Source organism: Nelumbo nucifera, chromosome 5, assembly GCF_055504915.1.
Source record: "Nelumbo nucifera cultivar China Antique chromosome 5, China Antique-T2T, whole genome shotgun sequence".
Taxonomy (NCBI): domain Eukaryota; kingdom Viridiplantae; phylum Streptophyta; class Magnoliopsida; order Proteales; family Nelumbonaceae; genus Nelumbo; species Nelumbo nucifera.
Genome location: NC_142653.1, coordinates 35,350,673 through 35,356,865, shown reverse-complemented (window position 1 = coordinate 35,356,865; position 6,193 = coordinate 35,350,673). Strand labels below are relative to the sequence as shown.

At 36.4% G+C, this 6,193-nt stretch overlaps 1 non-coding gene across 1 annotated transcript; it reads left to right on the top strand.

Moving 5' to 3' along the window:
- Nucleotides 1–3,319: 3,319 nt before the first annotated feature.
- On the top strand, nucleotides 3,320–3,406 carry LOC148791407 (small nucleolar RNA Z221/R21b). The gene has a single exon (XR_016076979.1). It is a non-coding gene; the product is annotated as a small nucleolar RNA Z221/R21b (small nucleolar RNA).
- The last annotated feature ends 2,787 nt before the right edge of the window (nucleotides 3,407–6,193 follow it).

Sequence of the window (6,193 nt, the reverse complement as noted above, 5' to 3'; positions counted from 1 at the left end):
TGAAAGAGTTACCATCCACATTGAAATTCTCAGCCACTGAGGAGTCTTGATTTACAGAAACTTGATACAAGAGAGGAAAGGCATCTCTCAGACACACTTCAGAACACCAAGAGTCTTTCCAAAATTTGACTCTTTCTCCATTTCCCAAGTTGAAACAGATTCCTTCATCAAATAAATTAGCGTTCTTCTTTATACCTATCCAAATTGAGCTTATCCCTCTTGAAATAGGAGAATTAGATCTCCAATCACCCCAGTCCACTCCATATTTGTCCACAATCAGCTTTCTCCACCAAGCATTTCTTTCATTTGCAAATCTCCAAAGCCTTTTACGTAGGAGGGCAGAATTGAATTTCTTCAATTTTCTTATTCCCAACCCTCCAACTTCCTTAGGAAGACAACACTTGATCCCAGTTTACAACATGAACCTTCTTCTCCTCCTCCCAACCTCTCCAGAGAAAGTTTTACTGTAGTTGCTCCAATCTGTTAGCCACTTTGGAAGAAATAAGAAATAGGGAAAGAGTACTCTTAATCAAAATCACTCTCCCCCCAAAAGAAATGTATTTATCTTTCCAGGAAGCCAATTTTTTCTCCATTCTTTCAACCACTGGATTCCAAATCTGAGAGAAAGTATATTTAGCTCCAAGAGGGAGCCCCAAGTACTTGACCGGAAGATGGGCAGTCTGACAAGCCATAAATTCTGCACAAACTTCTAGATTTGTAACAAGACCTACAAGGATAATCTGAGATTTACTCAAATTAACCTTAAGGCTAGACACCACCTCAAACCAACTCAAAATTCCAAGCACCACCTCCAGTTGATTAGGAGAAGCATCAACAAAGCATAAGGTGTCATCAGCAAATTGAAGAATATTGACTTTTTCTTTTCCCAGATAAATTGCAAAGCCCTCCCAAAGCCTATTCTCAGCAGCCCTCTTGCTAAAGAGAGATAAAATTTCCATGACGCAAATGAAGGGTCACCCTGCCTCAAACCTCTTGAACTTCCAAAAAACCCCGTCATTTGCCCGTTAATTAAGATGGAGAACTTAGGAGTCTTAACACAAACTCTGATCCAGTTTCTCCAAAGCTGCCCAAAATTCATTTTCTCCAAAACCATATCCAAATAGTGACAGTTAACATGATCATAACATTTTTCAACATCCAGTTTACACAGAACACCTAGGGTCCCCTCTCTTCTTCTGGACTCCAACAGTTCATTGGCGATGAGAACAAAGTCAACCATCTGTCTACTCGAGACAAAAGCACTTTGGTTAGAAGAGATAACACCGCCTAACACACACTTCATTCTTTCAGCCAAAACCTTAGCCAAGGTTTTGTAGAAACTATGCAAGAGACTAATGGGCCTGAAGTCCTTTATATTGACAACCCCCTCAATTTTTGGAATATGAGTGATGAAAGTTGCATTCAGACTTCTCTGAAAGGAGGCATTAGTGTGAAATGCCTGAAACACCTGCATCAGATCACTCCTCACAATATCCCAACATTTTAAATAGAATAGATTAGAGAACCCATCAAGACCTGGTGATTTATCATTTTCTAGCTTCTTTACTGAACCCTTAATTTCCTCTTCTGAGAATGATCTCTCTAACCAGATTTTCTCCTCTTCATTTAACTTATTAAATTGGAGCTTGGAGGGAAAAGGTATCTGAACCCACTTCTCTTTATAAAGGTTCTTATAGAAAGAAGTAGCTACAGATTTAACTTCAGAACTAGATTCACCACACCTGTCCTCCCACACCAGCTTGCTAATTGAAGAGAACCTAGTGTGAGCATTTTCCATTTTATGAAAGAACTTTGTATTTTTATCCCCCTCTTTAAGCCAAATGGATTTAGCTCTTTGTCTCCAGTTGCTCTCTTCCTCAATTGCCACCTTATCATATCTGATTTTTGCATTTGATCTCTTAAGTCTCAGATCTTCAGACAAGGGACCCGCCTCTTCAGCTCTGTCAATCTCTACAATGGTGCTCAACAAAGCCTTCTTATCAGTAACCCACTTATGGGGAAAGTGAGGGCTAGGTTATGTTATATATATATGTATGTATGTATGTATGTATGTATGTATGTATGAGTGAAGTGAGGGCTAAAATTGTCATTTGTGTCAATATAAGCACTTATGGGGAAAGTAGTTTACCAAACATCCCCACCCCAATAAGTACTTAAAAACATAATAAGTGATTTGAAAAAGTGGGTTATCAAATAGCCTAAACAGCCTAAAGGGCTTAAGTACTTCTTTTAATAAGTACTTAATCATCAAATAGGGCCTCAACACCTATTGGTATTTGGGAAATAAGACCAAAATAAGTGCTTATTTTAAAAATAAAGGCTTATTTTTTAAACCCAAATTTCCAGCTTTATTTAAGTGCATATACAATAAGCACTTATTCAATTTTTTTCTTCCAAAATTATCCATAGTTGAATTTAAAATACCACTTATAAAATCATCCCTAGTTGAATTTTATAAAAGTACTTTTATAAAAGCACTTTAATGAAAGCACTTCTATAAAAGCACTTCTATGAAAGAATTTTTATAAAAGCACTCTTATAAAAGTACTTTTATGAACACATTTTTATAAAAGCAATTTTACAAAAGTACTTTTTATGAGAATTTTTTTTGTGAAAGTACTTTTATCAAAACACTTTTATGAAAGCACTTTTAAGAAAGCATTTGTATGAAAGTACTTTTATGAAAACACTTTTACGAAAGTACATTTATGAAAGCACTTTTATGAAAGCTCTTTTATAAAAGAACTTTCGTCATTAAAGTGTTTTTATAAAAGTAATTTAATAAAAGTGCTTCAAAGGGTATATTTTGAAAATTAGAAAAAAAAAGGACAAAATAGTCACAAGTGCTTATTAGGGAAAAAGACTACCAAACACCCAATATAAAATAAGTGATTATATTAAAAAATAAGCACTTTAAAAATTTGGATGCCAAATACAAATAAGTGTTTATTCAAATAAAAACTTATTTTTAACTTACGTACTCCCAAACATAACCTTAATTGGAAATGTGATGGACCTCTTCAATTTTGCTGAGGGATGCACGGGTCCCGACTAATAGGACATTAAAATCCAATATTAAGGGTAATTCCGTAAAATCACCTTTAATGTACTGATAATTAGGGTTTTATCTTGGGGTTCCTCGCTGTTAGGTCTGCTGCTTGATGTTCTTATATAAGTGAAAAACTCGGCTTCCCCATTTCGTTCCATTGATCCTTCTTTCTCTCTTTCTTTGTTTTCCAATGTATATGATTTCCTTCGTGTTCTCTTATCGTCTTTATCGATAGAAAGTAGGCTGAAGGGACTGTGATGAGGATTGAGAATGTCATGCACCACTCTGATTTAAATCAGTGAGGAGAAATTGACTCAAACCCACATATCTGAGTCCCTTGATTTCATCCCTTCTTTGACTACTTACTGAATCCCTGTATGTATTTTGCGAGGAAGAAGAAGTGAACCAGGTGATGCGGCCTTTTTTTAAATGGCCGACCATGATGCGGACCGTACAGCTTTGCGCTGTTGGGGATAAATTTCGGTATCTGATGGTTCCCTAACTTCATCTTCATCCCTTCTGAAACGGTTTTTTTCTTTTATTTCCAATCTTTTCATTGAAGCATAATTCTGATTTTTTTTTTAAATTTATTAAGTTTTTTGGGATGTCAAAAAAATTATTTGGGAGTCGATTACAGGTGGGATAGCAAAACCTTGGGAGTCGATAATAATAGCAGGGATTCCAAAAGCTTGGTGAAATGGGTCTATCTGATTTTGCATTGAAGCATGAAATGCGATGAAATCCTAAAACCATGAAAATTTAAGTCTCTGTAAAATATGTGGGAGGTGTTAAATTTACCTAACTTGCAGCAATACTACCTCCATGTTCTGTTGATGAGCAAAGATTGCCCTTCTATGAGCAGGAGCCGGTTGTAATAGGAAGCACTTCATCTTAAACAATCAACTCAAATTTCGACCTGGAGACACCTCTGTATAATTCTAACCATTTTAACCCAATTTAACTGATGAATATTCTGCAAAAGCTTCTGACACCCAGGTTTCGTAATTCCAAGTTCTAATTGATGAAGATACTGAGTAACTGAGGCAACTTGTTAATATAATTTTGTTCAAAAAAAGTTGAAGATATGTAAACATAGTGTCCATCTCTCTGAAATTAGGCAATATTGATTATAGGATATGCGAAGAAGCAATGGTATATCTCTTCCATCCTATCTCCCACTCAAATGCTCAAATCTTTGTCTTTTAATTTTCAATTTTCAGACAAAAGATTGCATTTTTTCAAAAAAATTTAAAAGAAAATACCAAGTTATAGTGTTGGAGAGAAAAGCATGCCTGTGTTGAGTATACGAGTTGTCTTAAATTTCTTCAGGATTTCCATTATCTAAGCCCAAAGGGTGAGGGTGAGGGGTGCATTTGCCATTGAAGATATTGGTGCCGTCTTTATGGGCCTTTCTGTGAACACATCTTCCAAGCTTTTAAACTTTTGGCCATCGACTGGAAAATACTGAATTTTGGTCCTCCGAATTTGCTGAAACCCCAAAGATTGTCAAACTCGGCCATTGTTATTTCTTCTCTTTTTTTGCAGAAGTTTAAGCATAAGATCATTCTCTCTGACATCGTGTTTAATAACAGATGGAGTGTTGTCAGTTCCTCCGACTTGATGTTGTTGAATTTGGAGATGCTTAGCCTCATGTCAAGCAACAGGTTCTTTGACCATTGAATCTCTGACCAATTTCCGACCTGATGTCACAACTGCACCGACGCCCACATTAGTCTTCAAAGTTATATCTGAAAAATGAGCATATTCTCTTAGATAAGGAGGAAATGGAGAGAAAGAAATTGCTAGAGTGAGATGATTATCAGAATCATCACAAACCATTCAATTTATGACACATTTGAGCTTCCTTTCATCTTTGGTTAATTCATCTGGGAAGATATCAATGTCGGAGATAATAAATATCTCCTGGTTTGCGAATTTCACTCGTGATCCTGAAGAGATCATCTATCACCAGAAACAGTGTGAAAGGGGAGAGGAGGCGACTATGGATACCTATCATAGGATAGATGGGTTCAGTGGTTTGCCATTTGTGGTAAGTTGAGTGAAATTTTTTGGACTAAATTACTCTTTATTTCTTTGTTTGATAAAGGATATAAAAGTCATTTTATTATAACTTCAATGCCAATTTAAATAACTAATAAAATGCTCATATTTGTTTATTAATTACATTTCTAATTGTAATCGTTAAAAATGTAACTTCAATTATTACTTTCTATCACATTTAATCCTCTTTCATTAAGTCTTATACGTAAAGGTACTAACTCTCATTTTCTCTTATTAAATCCTATGTTTAATTTATTTTTTACTAATAAGTGGTAATAAATAGATCTATGTCAATATTTTTAACAATATGAACCCATATATTTTAAAACTGCTTAAAATATAAAAACATTCTTTATCCAAGTAATGGACAAGCAGTTCAACCATTTGAATCAAATAAATAAACCTATGAAATCATAGTTAGGTAATGAAATTTTTAAATATAAATAAATATATAAAATTACAAAATAGGAGAAAAAATTAGACACATTTATAATACTTTTATTAATCAAATTAGAAAAAAATAAGTGTAATAAAAAGAATTATTTTTATTGATAATGAAATTGAAATACCTACTTTATAACCGACCAAAAATGATATTCTTTTACTATTTGGAAAAGATTAATAGTTCAACTTTTGGGTCAAATGTATCAACTTTTGGCGTGACCTGCGCGCGGCCTGCGCGCGACCTGGCCGGATCAGCCTACCACAGGCGCTGAACTGGCAACCTGGCCTGGACACAGGCGCCGACCTGGCAATCTGGCCAGGACACAGGCGCCGACCTGACAACCTGACCCAAACACATGCGCCGACCTGACAACCTGACCCGGACACAGGCGTCGGCCTGGCAACCTGGCCCGGACACCGACCCGCCGACAGACACAGGCGCCGGCCTAGCAACCTGGCCCGGACACCGACCCACCGACTGACAGGCGTCGACCTAACAACCTGGCCCGGGCGTCGACCCAACCGCCTAGCACAAGCGCCAGCCTGACAACCTCGAGGAGTTCATCATCATACCCCGGTTCTGACGGGATATGACGTCTTACCATTTGAAAGCTTTTC